At 40.6% G+C, this 17,822-nt stretch overlaps 1 protein-coding gene across 2 annotated transcripts in view; it reads left to right on the top strand.

Moving 5' to 3' along the window:
* The window catches only part of FBXW7 (F-box and WD repeat domain containing 7), a 117,262-nt gene that overhangs the window by 23,539 nt on the left and 75,901 nt on the right, over nt 1-17,822 (top strand). The window lies entirely within an intron of this gene.

The following is a 17,822-nucleotide window of genomic DNA, read 5'->3' on the forward strand; positions in this document are numbered from 1 at the left end:
GCTATCCAATATCATTTTGCCATCATCAGGTTGTGTAGCAATAGAAATGTGCTGCAGTAATTGATTTTGTAATAGGATCAGGTGATTTACTGGCTGCACTGACAACCACTTGCTTGCTCTGAATTGTGGAACACTCTAATGGATGTTTGTGACTGCAGCTTGGAGTTGCTCTAAAAGTGCTGGATGTTCAGAAACAGTTTCTTGTTTGAATAAGAATTGCTTAACTTCTTCCCACACCAGTGCTCCTGCATTTATAAAATAAGTATGTTTCTGCTCAAATTACAGCAGTATTTTCCAGTTTTGTGACCTATGGTGTTTCAGTATAATGTGCAATTGTGAAGTAATTGAAGAACACGATTGATATATGCAAACCATATATATGGTTTTACTTTTGTAATTTTGCACTCTCTTCCCAGTCTACAAGTTGATACATAATAAAACTAACTTCCCTATGCATACATATATCAAATTTAGTAGATCTGAAGAGTCAGCCTGATCCAGATATCTCTCAGAGCACCAGAAACACAGGCCCATTCTTCTGTGCTTACAGATAAAAATTAGTATCTAAACTAGAACTGCTTTAGGTACACTCAGAGGTGTGGATCAGCCCAATGGAATGTCTTGCTGCTTTCCTTTGAGTAGTAGACCCCTATGCTATATTGCAAAGGATTGTCATGTGGCATGGCAAGCTGTTGTTTTTTATTTTAAAAAATGACCAAACCTTCTCAATGGGTGAAACTAGGTGAGCGGTTATTAGGATCGAAGCCACACAGCGGTTAGCGGATGACCTGACCATGGACAAATACTTTGCAGGATGTGGCCTGTTGTTCCCCAGTACAAGGGCTGCACTTGTCAGATTGCTTGGTAGTTTGCATTCATATGCTCCAGTTTCAAGAAGAGCCATTTTCCTGGTAGTTTGTTGTCTCCCCCCCCCCCCTTGAAGTTTGGTTAACTGCTACAGGCTCTCTGCAGGATCAGATCAACACTTGTCAGTGGCTCTGTTTATTATGTAAATTACTTTTACTAGTGATCAAGATATAAATTGACTTCAAGGATGTGATCCAGAAAGGCCCTTGAGGCATGCAAATAGTTTAATGCACACACTGAGGTTTGTTTCCCTGTGTGTTTATTGAAGCTGTTCATTGTCCTGTTTGAGGGCATTTCTGAACTCACTACAAGTTTTGTTGTTGCCTTGTCTGGCAGAATTGGTGGCTGCCTTAGAAATGAAAGGCTTATGCACCCTGCAGTGTGTGGGTGGAACTCAGCTTTTTGGACTAGGGCCTAAATCACGTGGTCATATGTTGTGATAATTTTAATTCCTGCATTGCAGGGGGTTGGACTAGATGACCCTCAGGGTACCTCCCAACCCTAAAATTCTATAATTCTATGTTATCGTGCAGTATTTGGCACAGAATATAAGACTGGATCCTATGTATGGGCTACAAAGGACAGGTAACTTGATACTGAATACTTAGCCCAGAGCAGTCCAGCTTTTCATGCCTAGTGGGCCACAGGGTGCGGGTCTCACACTGCCTTGCTGCACAGAGAGAGGAGGGAAGTGAAGTCAAATTTTGATCCCCTCCCAGTTCTGCTGTTTTCCCAAAGATGGCTAAGCAAGGCTCTAGGCGCTGGCAGGGTCCTAGATTCCTCCCACCTCCTTCCCAGGACTGCTAAAGTGCTAACTAGGCTTTGGGAAGTAGGTAGGAGGGCTCTAGGGCCCTGTCAGAACCCTTAAGCCTCCTTCCCAAAGTCCAGTGGCTCACTTACCTGGGTTTGGGAAGGTGACACCCTCCCTGCCCCCAGTTTGAAGGGCTGCGGCACTGTGGGTTAAACCACAGAGCCTAGGGCTTGCCGATCAGAAGGTCAGCGGTTCAAATCCCCGGAACAGGATGAGCTCCCATTGCTTGGTCCCAGCTCCTGCCAACCTAGCCGTTCGAAAGCATGTCAAAGTGCAAGTAGATAAATAGGTACCGCTGCAGTGGGAAGGTAAACGGCATTTCTGTGTGCTGCTCTGGTTCGCCAGAAGCGGCTTTGTCATGCTGGCCACATGACCGGGAAGCTGTACGCTGGCTCCCTTGGCCAATAACGCGAGATGAGCGCCGCAACCCCAGAGTCGGTCACGACTGGTCCTAATGGTCAAGGGTCCCTTTACCTTTATGTTGGTTAATTAGCCAAGGGCCTGGGAGAAGAGGAATGTTTTCACTTGATGTCTAAGGCAGGCACCCCCAAAGTGCAGCCCTCCAGATGTTTTAGCCTACAACTCCCATGATCCCTAGCTAAGAGGACCAGTGGTCAAGGATGATGGGAAATTGTAGTCCAAAACATCTGGAGGGCTGAAGTTTGGGGATGCCTGGGCTAAGTAAGGATATGTAAGGATATGTAAGGTGCAAGGTGAGCCTCCCTGGAGAGAGCATTCCACAGTTAAAACTTTGTACCTCCAATGTTGTGTGAATGGTGTTCTGTTTGCATACTGAACCGCCTCTCACTAAATTTACTGTGAAGGGTGGTTCCCCCCGCCCCGCCTTCCAGATTTTGGGGGCCGTATCTGTGAAGGAGAGGAAAAGACAGTGAAACCCCGTTGTGTGAAAGTATGTACTACTTGCACATGAACGCCATTAGATTTCATTCATGGTAACATGATTTTTTATTCCATCAATAGTGGGACATCATAAGTTCTCTATGATATTGAAAGCAGAATTGTTTCATGTTAACCTTTATTATACAATTTGACTTTCATTTCATAATTGATTTTTTTATTTTTAGAGTTCCCATGAATCAAATACTTAATTGTTACAAAAATGTATTGATTCACTTATCCAGCGTTAAAATGTTTGATTGATTAATTGAATTGGTTTATGCTTTCAGGCTGTTCATTTTCATAAGATACATAGTTTATATTTACTGTTTTGCTAAATGTAGCTTTTTATTCCTTCTAACAATTCCTCAGTAACCAGGTTTTGGGCTGATTATACAATCAATGGCCTTTTAAATGTGTTTGTGGGAAAAACTGGTGAACTCCTTTTACCGGTCACTTGTGAGGTGGTGTATTGTTCGATAAGAGATTGAGTGGTGTTTTTTTTTGGAGGGGGGGGGAGGCTTGTTTAATTTCATTGTACACAGGTTGTACAATGACAATAAAGGTATTGTTATTTTTGAGGTGTAAGAGAAACATGTATTTAGTTTTTAACTTGGTGTGGCGTGGGGGAGTGTGCTTTAGTTACTCTAGCTGGGTAACATTGGTTTGGGATTACAGTATTGCTAGATAATCACTAGAAAGCTCTGCTGTTGAAAGGGAATTTGTCACATTTTGATAAAGGGTTTGTTGAGAAACAAGCTGTCTTATAAGATAAAAGAGCACCTATATTTTGTTTCTCTGATGAAGCTACAGTATCAATGTGCCTTCTTAATTTTTTTGAAGGATACAGTTAATAGACATTTTACTGATGTCTGTTCAGATTTCTGTTTGCTACAATCTCCAAAATTTACTAAGGACTGCCATACTATATTCATGGTTAATAAATGCTAATGACATCATCACAGTGGTGTCATATGTTCACACACTATACTAAACACACTGCACAATATATGTAAATACAGTCATATCTTGACAACCGAAGGTTTCGACTTCCGAAGGTTTCGACTTCCGAAGTCGACAACCCCCGGAAGACTTTTCTCTGTGCACGCCCGGCGCATGCGTTCTGCGCAGAAGCGCGAAATCATGCTTCACGCATGCACCGAAGCGGCGCTTCGACATCCGAAAATCTCGACTTATGAAGACGGCCGCGGAACGGATCGTCTTCGTAAGTCGAGGTACCACTGTAAAATATGTACCTATTAGCTTAAGTCGCCCAGCTAATGTCTTCAGAGAATTTGCCCTCTGACTTAAGTTGGTACTTCATTCCTGATATAACTTGCCTTTGACTGCTCTCCCTCTCTCATTGACATTTTTCAGCCCACTCAATGGATATGGCGATCCTTGATTGTCATGTAAATGTTCAACAGCCTTGAGATCCTAAATCTTTGAGTATTAGTCTTTTGTATGATGCATAATATTTTCTGCAAAGTTCCTCATCATATTTAAAATGAGTTGAGATTGTGTATGTGTAGCTGGATGGTGTATACCATGTTTCGACTCTAAACTCAGTGCCCTGGTCCTTTGATCTCATTGTGTATAGCTTTGATTTTGAATAGCCTATTCCAGGGGTCCCCGGAGGACGGGGGAGCGCGCGCCTGTGCGGGCCGGCGGGCGGGGGAGTGCGCGCCCGTGCACATGCGCACGGGCGCTTACTGGTGTGGCGGCACGCTTCCAGGGTAGAAAAAGCGCCAAAAATCTGTTGTGCTCATGCGTATGGGCCTCCCCCAACCCGGAAGTGCGCCAGAAATGACCTCTTCCGGGTCGGGAGAGGCGCATACGCATGCGCACAAAGGATTTTCGGCGCTTTTTTCCCGACCCGGAAGAACGCTGCCGCGCTGTGCGCCATAAGAGTGGGCGGCGGCAGCGGGCGACGGGGGTCGTCGCGGGCCGGATTGGCAGGCCAGTTGGGCCACATCCGGCCCCCGGGCCGTAGTCTGGGGACCCCTGGCCTATTCTGTTCTGTTTATATCTAATTTGCAGTCAAACCTAATTTATGTAAGTTTCTCTGAGGAATGATTAAACATTTAAATTATCAGACATGTGTTAAAGGAAATATTGTCTCTATTCAGCCATATGGGAACTGCGAGGAGACATGGTTAACTGAGAAAACAGACCACTGGAAAAATTGTCTTCCAAGTCAGTGATGATATTTGGCATTTATTTCATATAGTGCAGTTCAGGTTTTCAGAGTACTTCACATACAGTAAGTCCTCAACTTACAGAGGGGTTATGTTCTGGGGATCACCTTTAAAGCCAAAGTTACGTATAATCATAACACATTGGGTTCAATGGCAGGTGGGATTTCCAAAGTCATTTCCTTGGAATTCCACTTCCTTTTTGTTTTTTTATTTGTTTATTGCCACTTGGGTAAAGCTGAATGCATAAACTGCAGACTTAATGTATCTTATCTTGGTAATCTTTACAACAGGCCTCTAAGGTCAGTAGTATTTATTCTGTATTATGAAATGAGTGGTAGTTAAGAGGGCTGGGATAGAATGGGGCCACCTTCTGTAACATGAATATGGCTACCTCACTAGACAGCAGCAAACGTTTGTCTTCCATCTGCCCTTTTAACATGTGCTATATCTATATCTAATTTATACATATACACATGCATATGTACAGAGAGATCTCAGTTGTCCATGTGACACCAGAATGTATCCTTTGTACTGTTTAACCAAACCAGTTTCAAGGCTCTTTTGCTGATACTCAAAGCCCAGAACAACTCGGGACAAGGGGACTTTCAGGACAGCCTGAGCCCTTGTCAATCAATGAGATCACCTGCAGGAGTGTTAGTTGTCTCCCTGTGAAAGCCTTGATTGACCTCAACCAGAAGCTGGGCATTTAGTGTTACCTGTCCTATGCTGTGGAACACTCTTCCAGCAGATTCATCAGGCATGACTTTCAGGTGTGTTTTGAAGAGACCCCCACTTTTTTTTCCCTGACAGGCTTTTGTGAATTTGTGGAAATATTATTCTAAAAATAGGATAGGAACTGTTTACTTTTGTTGATTCCTTCTTTTTATATGTGTTCCTGTTCTGGCCATTTTTCAAATATTTTTAATTTCTCTGTTAGGGTATTTCTCACAGTTCTTTAAATTGTATCTACTCAGATGCTTTAAAATGCAGAGTTCTAGTAAAGCATTCACTGCAATCCGATTCTCTTGTGTAATAGTAGATTTTAATGAGATTTTGTATTGTTCCTAGCAGTCCTGCCTCTTCCTAATGCTTCTCCAAAATTCCCAGATGTGGTGTTTGGGTCTAATGATTTATTATAGTTTATTAAAAAAAATTCTGGCACATTTTGATTCTATAACAACAACCATTGATTCTGCTTCATACTAATTATCAGGGAAAAGCAGATAAGCACTTTTCCTGGTAGAAGTACATTTCTCATAGCACAGAAATACTTATAAACTCCTCTGTCTAATGGCTAACAGTAGTAGAGAGACTAGTAGTTATTCCTTCAAAATGAAAGTTTTCCTTGTGTCTTGACTGAGAGTTCTCAAAATCTGATTTGGGCCTCCCTAAAGAATGTCTGGCAGTTGCTATGGAAGGCATAAATAACTCTCCTTCATTACATTGTATATCCCCAACCCTTGTGGGACTGAAAGTGGATTTACTCTTAACCTTAACACAATGTGAGCAACATAGTTTGAACTCTTCAAAATTTCTGCGTTTTAATGAATTGTTGAAGTTAAAGTTGCAGCACAGCTTCCCTAACCTAGTACTCTCCAGATGTTTTACACCATAGACCTCATAATTCCTGACTATAGACCATGCTGGTTGGGGCTGATGAGAGTTGTAGCCCAAACATTTGAAGGACACTGGATTGGAAAAGCAACAACAAAGGAAGAACAGTCTCCAGATGTCTGCACCCTTCTCTTGCTCAAGGCCGTTCCTTGCTCTTTCGTAAAATGAAATATTGTTTGGTGGTGGGATACTTGACTTAGTTTCCATCTACCAGATGGACAAGCAATGGAAAAAGGATATCAGGGGGCTTAATGCCACATGCCACTAATGACTTAATTAGAATAGTGTTATTGGTTAATTAACAGGTATGTGGAGGTTGGATGAGGGAATGATAGTCATTGCCAGCACTCTGTGGGTGGAGAGGAAGTTTAAGCTTTCCCTCTCTGGTTGTGATCCTAGTAAAAACAAAACAAAAACTTAGGTTGATGTCAGTAGGAGGAGCTTTTGGGAAGATTCCCCCCCCCCCCCGAGATTGTGATGGGGTGGGAAGGCTTAAACTTTCTCTCATGTGTGGAGGTGCTGATGACTATCTGCCCCCTCATTTTTAATTTGAAAAAAGTGCTAGTTAATATGAACAGCTGTCTGCCCACTTACGTGCGATCGACTTGTGTATGACCATGTTTATGCACAGTGCTGGAAAATAAATAATTTAATCCAAACCCAGAAATGGCAGGAGAGTCCTTGTGGCTCACGAGGAGACCCTCATTGTAGTTCGATGAGGCCATCAGTGAGGGTGGAGGAAGCCCCAAAGAGACCGGAGGCACAGTGGAGCTTTGTTTTTGTTGTTCAGCCTCCACGCTTAACAGCTGTTGTGCGGGATAGCGCAGCAGCCACTTTACCATGCATCCTCCAGCTTAAAATAAAAAAGGTTGCAGAGCAGCTTTTAAACTGTGTGTGTGTGTGTAGAGGGTGGAAACCAACAGGAGCTGAAGAGGGCTCTTCTCAAGTTCTTATACTACTTCTGAAACTGGAGGCAGTACAGTAGCTATTCATAACTGTAATCTTCATGAATTTGTCTAAACCCACTTTAAAACCATCCATTATGGTGGACATCACTGCATCCTTTGGAATCAAATCCACAGTTTGACAATGTTCTTTGTACATGTTTTTTCTGTCCTGAATCTTCTACCATTCAGCTTCTTTGGATGTTTCTTGCTTCTAGTGTTATGAGGAGAAAAGCATACATCTATTTATTTTCTCCACTTCATGAATAAGTTTACACATGTCTTTCCCCCCAAACTAAAAATCTCAAAAAGTTTAAATGTTTCCTCATAGGGGAGTTGCTCCGACCTCATAATAATTTTGGTCGCCATGTTCTGAAGTTTTTCCAATTCTACTGTTTTTCCAATTCTGCTTTCCAAAACTTCTCTATCTCCTACGCTTTCCTATCATGGCTTTAATGTTGAATGATGAGTTAAAGTGCTTTCTTGACAATGTCATAATGTATACAAAATCATATTCCATTTGGATATTGTGTTTCAGCCAGAACAGCTATTATTCTTCACAATATCTTGTCATAGCAAAGTATTGTTGGAGAGACAGCCTATAGTTAGGTGTTGTTAACTGATGCATCAGCCAAATGGCTACATGTGATGGGCTGAAATCAAGCTTCTTCATGACAACCTATAGTTTTTTGTGTTAGTTGAGTGATGTATTGAAGGTCACAAGTTCAAGTTGCTTCCTACAAAGGAACATACCATATTTCTCTGGCAAATCCTAGTTTGTAGTTGTAATGGTACGATCATGCCACCAAAGCAATGCATGTTCTCATGCAAAATCTTCTGAAACTGAGATTCAAAACGTGTAGGAAATGAAAGTTTTAAAATTATGTTTGGGGTGAGGATTTCACCATAGGGGCTTATTCCCTTGATGAAAGGGTGTTTGTGTGGTCTGTATTGTTTAATCTAGTGAGAGGGAATTGAAGAGGAAGAGAAGGATTTTGTGATCCTTTTCCCTAGAACACAGAGAGAAGGCAAGTGCATGTTGCCTCCCTTACTAGCTCATTTAATGCTGTTCTGGATTCTGCTCTCTCCCTTGCTCTCGCTCTCCCCCCCCCCCCCGCTTTCTATCTGTTGGCCACTAAATTTCCTCTTTCTCATCTCCATCTATCTGTTACCTATAGCATCCATCTACTCCAGGCATCCCCAAACTTCGGCCCTCCAGATGTTTTGGACTACAATTCCCATCATCCCTGACCACTGGTCCTCTTAGCTAGGGATCATGGGAGTTGTAGGCCAAAACATCTGGAGGGCCGCAGTTTGGGGATGCCTGATCTACTCTCAAGCCTCCTGCTTGAGGCACTTGGCATTTTTGTCTCCTAATTTTGGGGCTTTCCAATCATTGTACTGTGAGGACATTTTTAATTGTCACATGATAATTTAATATTTTTCTAGATTTCTTTATTTTTTTGTAAAAAAGCAACTACCAGTAATAATAATAATAATAATAATAATAATAATAATAATAATAATAATAATAGCAGCCCTAGTTTATCACAGTCTCCGGAACTTGTGGCCTCAGCCACTGTTGAAGAGGTTAGGGCTGCTCTGGTGTGTGACCATGTTTATACTTTATAGTACTCTTTCTTTTTCCTCCTTCCTGCCACCTTGATAGATGGGCATGGCCTAGACTTACTTGAGTCCCCATGCTGCTTCAATGCCAAACTCTGCTTAGGAAACTAGTTTTGATTGACATTGCTGCTCACTAGCATGATCATCTATAGTGGGGGCAGCAAGAGTAATTTCCAAAATGCTGAAGTGATGGCATTATAATTGATTTACAGCAAAAAGGGGTTGTTTGCAAGTTTGCTTTCTTGGGTGGTAAAAGGATAATTGAAGTTACTCCCAATTGGAAATGTGATCAATTACTCATCCTATAGTACAGTCTGTGTTAATGCTTATAATCTTGTTTACTAGCCCATTGTAGAAACTTGAAACAACTTAACAGCACCAAAATAAAATAAATTTAATAAAAACAACACAGCAATACAGAACATTTGGTTCACACAAAGAAGCGGTATTAGCCTGGTCTGCGTGACGCACTAAGCCATGCTTTGGGTTCATGAACTGCATTAATGTGCAGGTTCCTGGATAAGTGCTCACCACTGCTTTGTTTCTGCCCATTGCTGCTGCCATGCTGCACTGAGCTAAAATTTAGCATAGCATGTTGGCCAAAATGGGACTCAATAAGCTCTTGCTTCACTAAACCCGAATGGCATCTGAAGTTTGATCTTGGTTACAGCTCATGGTTGTTGAGGCAAGAGCCAATAGACACTTTTTATGGTTTCCATTTTCTATGTTTTGTAATATTGTTGATGTTGAAAGTTCATAAAAAAGCTTTCATTCTGCTATAGAACTTGCTGTAGAAATGAAATGCTGCTGAGGAAAAACAAAACTCAACTTTTGTTTTTGTAAGGTAGTTTTAGGTTGGCAAAATGGATTGTTTATATCATATAGAATAGGCATTCCTGTACAATAGCTCAAATATGCAAAGTATCTCTTATATTATTATCATAGCGTGATGGATTTTAAAATCATGGGGTAGTCATCCTAAACCAGCAGGGAAGCCAGCCTAGATAATTTTTCAAATACCGGTATTAGGTTAAAAGCCTTATTTTTTTTTCTACCATGAACAGCACCTTGCATAAAAAATACACGCTCCATTGCTGGCTATTGAGCTCTAGGACCGAAAAAGGATTTCCAAAATTGAGAGAAGCACTACTTGGCATTCTTGGACTCCACTTTTAGAACCTGCCATAAACATAAACACTATCTATATATCTATATCTATATATCTATATGTGTATGTATATCTTTGTTATATATCTATTTGAAACACTTCTGTTGAAATTGTCCCAGAGCTATATGGTGGCTGTCTTACATTTGTAAGAAATGATGTTGCTCTTAGTCATGTTAATGGCTGAAGATATTGTTCTTGGACTCATTTCATCTTGCTCATTTGGAAAGTTTAAATCTCATTACATTAATAAATTAAATTGGTGGCATTTATGATAGTGTTCTTTTCCTTTTGAGTGCAGAGACCAATTTACCTTGAAACAGAAAGTAATCTTGTTAATTCTATGAAGCATATATTCTTGCTGTTTCAGCTGTTACTAAATATAAGAATGATATACAGTCCTAAAGAACATTTGTTCTTAGTGGTTCTCTTCCAAAGCTCTATACTGAGAATGTGCTTTCCAGCTTTGAACGCTTCCCATTTCTGTCCCAGAAGCTGCCTCATATTTCCTGTTTCTTGTCTCAATTTTTTATACTATATTTCTTGTTTGTTATTTTCTATTTCATATTTTTACAGTTAAAGTCTAGAAAACTAACTTAATGGGATAAAGGTTTAATCAAATTACACTGCTTTGTATCTCTTTGCTTTACTGATGTCCTCCCACAATGGACTTGAACATTTATATGACTAGATGTATATGACATGGACAGTATAGGTGATATCCAATATTAGTCATTCTCAGAATAGACTCATTGAAATAAATAGATCAAAATAGCTCAAGCCCATTCATTTTAATGGGCCTCCTCGGAATATGCCTTGAATGGATATCACTCTCTATTTGAATTGTTATATAGCTAAAACAGCAATACCGATATCCAAGAGGAAAGTATTAGTAGGTTTAGTGTGTATAAAAAAACCTTGAGGAAAGAGGTAGCCTGAAAATAGCCATGTAAGGATTGATGTGCTCAGTGGCAAGGAATGTTGCCTAACGGTTCAAGAGTGGAAACTATGGAATAAAGTGGTTTACTTGGAAGAGGCTGGCTGATTTGAAATCCTGACAGGTTACAGGTCTATTTGTTGAAGTATAATGTCCAGATTAAATCAGCACAATTCTGTAGCAGTAATTCATAATGCATTGCAGAACAAAATACTTTGGTAACATAACATTTACTTTTTAAATTTAATATTATTTATCACTAGAAAGCAAATAGTTGTTGGCATCCATCTGTCTTGAGAGACAATGGAGTGTTTTACTGATAATGGTTTTATGTACAGTGGTACCTCGTTTTAAGTACACAATTGGTGCTGGAAGTCTGTACTTAAACTGAAGCGAACTTAACCTGAAGCGAACTTTCCCATTGAGTAATGGAAAGTGGATTAATCCGTTCCAGACAGGTCCGCGGAGTACTTAAACTGAAAGTACTCAAACCGAAGCATACTTAAACCAAGGTAGGACTGTATTGTGGATTTTAACAATTCTTTTATCCATAATTTAATTATGTACACCTAAGTCTATAAATTATGTGATTAAGTAGTCTATAAATCTTTCCAAGTAAATAAAATGGGAGTGAGAAGAAGCAGACTAGGCCCTAACCTGTAAGATCAGCAGCTTCAAGCTGCATTACAGCCAATTTCAGAAAGATTGTGGCCATTTGCTATTTCTCAGGGACCACCATGGCCTGTTTTTTTGAACTGTGAGTAAGCTGGTTACCATCCCATCATAAGGATTTTGTAACACCATGGATTTAGCGCCTGAGTTTGCTTGTTTGACTCTCCTCCACCTCCATTTTTATGTTGTGTTTTTAAGCCTGAGAGCAGGAATTGTGTTGTTTTTATTGATACATAAGTTGCTTTTTCAGCCTCAGCAGATGAAGAGCAGGTTGTAAATTCCTTGAATAAATAGACAAATAAATTCAGGAGCAGCATTTGCAGGATACGAAGTGCTACAGTGGGTCAGTGGGCTGTGAAAGACTTACTGTAGGTACAACAGGAATGGGCAGAAGGCAGATTGGGATCTGACAGATCTGCAGTTGTTCCGAAAGGATTCTGATTCCTAATTGTTTAACAGTAGACATAAAAGAGCCTCTTTCTTATTGCTAAATTAGACTGCTTAGGTGAAGAGACTTTGGGGTGATTGGGGGGGGGGAGTGAAACCAGGACCTGATTTTTGTGTGTGTGTGAGATATGACTGTGAACTCAGTTCTGGTACTGAAAACAATTTCCTGGGCTAAGCTTGGTACTCTTAAAATTAAGTATGCTCACACTTGGCTTGGATCCATTGGATCTGCCTCTAGGATAGGTATGAGTAAGTGGAGTTGGGAGTCCAGCAGTGTCTGGAGGAAAACAGGTTCCCATAGAATTTTTAAGTTCCTATTCTAGCTTGACGTTCTTTATCCCTCCAATGCAGGTGAAGGTAGTTGATTGATGAAGAACTAGCAAACATTTTCCCTAGAAAATTTCATGTGGTGAACAGAATCAAAGTGAGTAGTAGAAATGGACATCCATATGCCAGAGATACATAGAAGTGCCACGTCCTCTTCTTAACTGCATGCAAAGCAAGTGGAGTTGGTCTTTTACTACATGCTGCTACTAATCTTAACTGCTCATATCTGGTTGTACAGGTTTATGTTGGCAGGTGTCTGGACGGTGTGTACCTTATTTCCGCTGCCTCAACCCAATCTCTCTTTCTCTCTCTGCCAATTTCTGTGCCTTGCGATTCATCTTCTAAAATTATGATTTTTTAAAATGAAAAATGAAATACAGTCATACCTCGGTTTAAGTACGCTTCGGTTTGAGTACTTTTAGTTTAAGTACTCCGTGGACCCGTCTGGAACAGATTAATCCACTTTCCATTACTTTCAATGGGAAAGTTTGCTTCAGGTTAAGTACGGACTTCCAGAACCAATTACACTCATACTTCGGGTTAAGTGCGCTTCAGGTTGAGTACTCCACGGACCTGTCTGGAACGGATTAATCCACTTTCCATTACTTTCAATGGGAAAGTTCGCTTCTGGTTAAGTACGCTTCAGGTTAAGTACAGACTTCCGGAACCAATTGTGTACTTAAACTGAATTACCACTGTATATTCCACATCCAGCCCAGTTGTATTTAACTCTCACATAATAGCTAATATGCCAAATAACCACCTCAGTTCACCCATATAATATGGGGCATAATAATACTGACTTGGATTACAGAGTTGTGGTAAGGATTACAACTAGATATTGCATGTGAAGTTTGTTAGATATTTGTAAGTGCAATATTGCAAGTATTCATTAGTAAATCAGTACTGTAGTAGCTAAGAGTAACCACCTTGTAATTATCTTAGGCTTCTTTTGGAAGGGGCAGTTCTTAATTCAGTTCATATTTTTCCCCAGTTAACTGTACTGTAGTTAATTCTTAGTAGAATGTAACCTTTTATTCATGTTGCAAATCTAGGAGATAATGCATAATAAAGGACGTTACATGTGCTTATGTTGCAGCAGAATTCTGGTAGACTTCGTCTGTGCTGCCTTCCCTCCCACCCCTTTATGAGGATATATAGTATACATTTCTTCTCCTGCAATACTGAACACACATAATTCAGAGAAGGACCTCAGTAAGCTCTGTGTAACCCTAGTAGCTCCCCTGACATCGCATACACATGGGGAAGGTAGTGATTTTTTAAATATAGACCCTTAATTCAAAGACTTATTGTCATAGCTAGCTATAATAAGAGGGAGAGAGATTACACTTAGTAGATGTAGCATTCAGCTTTTTGCCAGACATAAATCTAAAATATAGAACTGGGGGGGGGGGCAAGGTGGAGCTTTAGACCCGTCTCTTTTATTAGGCCATCTTTTTATGGGCTGCGAGAAGGAAACCTGACATAGTTTTAATAATTTCCTGGTTAGAATCCTCTCCCCCACACCCAGGATGACTTTTCGGGTCCCACCCCCCGTAAGTGCTATGTTTGCTCTACCAGCCTCACATATAAGCACTGGCCTAGAAGCAACCAGTAATTTAATGTAGGCTGGTAGAGTAGCCATTGGAAGGGCTTGTGCCTTCTCTGCACCCAGCATAGAAGCCAAGTGAGTTGTTAGAGAAGAGAAGCCCCCTCCTCTATGCCTGCAATAGAAATGCAAATCTCTGTCTCTCTGCCAGCTCCCAACATTCCAATATAAAATGAAAATAAAATCACAGGCTAGTAACCCTTGTGGCCTTATTTACAAGTCTGAACTCTTTGACAACTGAAGCTACTGCATTCTTTCATTCTGTCAGAGTCCTTTCCTGTTGGATTCCTCCTTATTTTTACTTGCTTTTAACTTTCTTGCACTCCAATCCCCAAATTTTCTGTGTAGTTTCAGAACTTTGGAAGGGTTAGTATTTAATTTAATAATACTTTCACTTGCTTTCTAGAATAAAAGCTATATTCGTATGTTGAACTCTCTCTTTAAAAACAAAACAAAACACTTCTCTGTATATTTATTTGAAAGCAACCCCATTCAGCTTCTGAATAGGTAGCCATAGGATTTGGAATTGCAATCCAAGGTAGCCATAGTGCTGTTATTTTTAATAAAAATTATCGGTGAATGTATGTTGTGAGTTTCTTTAATGCATTTATAGTTCCAAATACATAAAATTGACTGGGAGAATGTAATAGAAAGCATGATACTATTGAATATGGAATTCCCCTTCTGCTGCAAGCTTCTGTTCTTTGTTATTTCAAGGACCTGGTACTCAAAAGAACATCATGATTTTATTGGCATCTTTTGACAGCAGACTTATCATTGAATAAGAAATACTGTGCAGTTACAAGGCTAGAATACTGTGCCTTAAGACTATGTGTTTCTTATATTAATTAAAAAGAATAAGAAGTTTGAGTATGGATCGTTGTCCTGTGGGTACTTCTGTGCCCCCATTATCCTAGAGCTCAGTGAAGTGATCCCCACTTGCAAGCTGACACTCTTGGAGGAGAAAGACAAATAGATTGTTATGGGGGGGGGGATGCATACTGGTTTTTCTTTGTAAATAAATGGGCTGTCCACGGAGAAAAGTGTCTGAAATCGGTGCTGCATACAGTTCTAAAATGAACTGTTCTCACCTTTTTTATCCAAGGAGCTCAATAAAATCCAGATAGTTTTTTAAGTTTAATATTATTTTTCATGTCTTAATATATTCAATATTGTTTGCCTTATAATTGTATTTCCCGTAGTAAATTAGTAGAAATACAAGTTTTACTCAAGTAAGGTTTTAAAAGTGTCTTCTAGTTCCTGGGTTAATTAGGAATGTCAAATCCTTTAACAGTAACTGCCCAACTCCTAGGTCAGGCATCCCCAAACTGCGGCCCTCCAGATGTTTTGAACCACAACTCCCATGATCCCTAGCTAGCAGGACCAGTGGTCAGGGATGATGGGAATTGTAGTCCAAAACATCTGGAGGGCCGAGGTTTGGGGATGCCTGTCCTAGGTGAAGCCAGTCCTAGACCTCTATAGCACATGGAAGAGCTAATAACCCTCCTTGGAAGATCTCAGTGATTGAACCGGGATATAAGGCAGTCTTGAAGGTATGCTGGACTTAAGGTGTTCAGGACTTTGTATATTAACACAAGAACCTTGAACCTGAGCCAGTGTGGATGCTTTAGCAGAGATGTTGCCTGCTGTTGGCCATTTACTCCCACCAGCAGTCTGCTGCATTCTGCAGTAGAGGGAGCAGCTTCCACATTGCGTTTAAGGGCAGTCCCACACAGAGTGAATATTGTAGTAATCCAGCCTCAAGGTTACCAATGGTACCAGACTACAAAGACCCAGGTTGTCCCAGTTTCAACAGCGACTATTTCAAGAGCATTTTTCTGGTTTTACCATTTGGGAACATAGGGAATATAATACCCCAAAATTCTTTGCACAAATTGCCCACAAATGTGCAAATTCAGATTGTCTGTAGCAATTTGGTGAATTACACTGCCAACAACTAATGCATTATGTGTATACATTTGTACAGCACTTAAGCGCGAACAAAATGAAAACTGGAATTTTTGTAATAAATGTTAACCAAAGGTTATATTGACATGAGTTGACTTCCACAGTGGGAATGTCCCCTGTGGAGCAGATTTTAAGGATTTGGTGATGGTGGGCTTCAAAGGTGGGGAGAGGACAGGGAAATCTCCTTGCACAAGCAGAAGTGTCTTCTGCTTGCTTAGTGACAGCACTGGTCACAACTTCTTATTTCTAACCTCAGTCCTCCAACTCGAAGACCATTCTTCAATGTAATATTTTTTGTCAGCGCCAGTTTCCCATTTATATCGATGGCTTTTGAGTATTCTGTGTTTTATCTCAGTTGCAGTTGATGATGGATTTTTTCCGCTGTTAAACCTTTGGGATCAACACTGAAACATTTTCATGAGAAGATACGGATGTTTTATGTAATACCGAGCAAATAATATCCCTGTTTGAAAATACTGAAGCAGGTTGTCTCTACCTGTTCCCTTGATCACTTTTTAATGGGATACCATAGTACTGTTTGAGATCAAAGTCTGAATAGGTTAGAATTATGAGAATTAGAAAAATATAATAAAAATGGAAAAGACTACGGTAGTTAGAGAGATCCAGTACTACTTGTCCTGCACATGTTGTCTTCAAAATAAATTGATCAGGACCCTAAGGATCAGTTCAACCCCTTACAATGCCGGAATATGCAGCTGTCCCATACATTGAACTGGCCACCTTAGCATTATGAGTACCACACACTAACCAGCTGAGTTATCCGGCTTGCTTTGTATATACTGGTACTAATTTCTTAGCTTCAGTTCATAATTTTAAAAACTGTTATGGAATGACAAAATAAATTGCTGATGCGCGTTTCTCAGTAGATGATTCTAATGGCATGCTGTGCTTTTCAACAAATTTTGTCGACAAGTAACTTTTTTTGTTTCGCTTTTAGCATGGTTTAACTTGTTATACAGAGAAGAGGCTGCCCTCTAGTGGATCAACACGGGAATTCACTTAACATATTTTCTTTTTCAGCCTTATAATCAATGTTGCGATCTGAGTATGTTTTATGTTTAAACTTCACTGTTGCAATACCGTTGTGTGGGCCTGGTGTTTGTGTGTGAGAGAGCTTTCCCATAACAAGGTAATGATGGTAATGTACCTTAAAGTAAAGGTAAAGAACCCCTGACAGTTAAGTCCAGTCGCAAACGACACTGGGGTTGCAGCACTCAACTTGCTTTACTGGCCAAAGGAGCCCACATTTGTCCACAGACAGTTTTTCCATGTCATGTGGCCAGCATGACTAAGCCGCTTCTGGCGAAACCAGAGCAGCACATGGAAATGCCGTTTACCTTCCCGTCACAGTGGTACCTATTTATCTACTTGCACTTTGACGTGCTTTCAAACTGCTACGTTGGCAGCAGCTGGAACTGAGCAACGGGAGCTCACCCCATCACAGGGATTCGAACTGCTGACCTTCCGATCGGCAAGCCCTAGGCTCAGTAGTAGACCACAATGCCACCCGTGTACCCTAGAATGTTCAAAATGTTCCTCATAGATTGACATGCTAACTGTGTAATTCTTATAGCAGCCCCCCTAGAGTAGATATGGGGATGATGCTACTATTGTAGGGGTCTGTGTTGTGGTGACCAAGGCTGAGAGAAGTAGGTTTTCTAAGGCCACCTAGTGAACTTGGGACTGAGATGAGAGCTGAACTGGGAGCTTCTAGGTCAG

The sequence above is a fragment of the Zootoca vivipara genome, chromosome Z1, assembly GCF_965207765.1.
Source record: "Zootoca vivipara chromosome Z1, rZooViv2.hap1.1, whole genome shotgun sequence".
In the NCBI taxonomy this organism is placed as follows: Eukaryota; Metazoa; Chordata; class Lepidosauria; order Squamata; family Lacertidae; genus Zootoca; species Zootoca vivipara.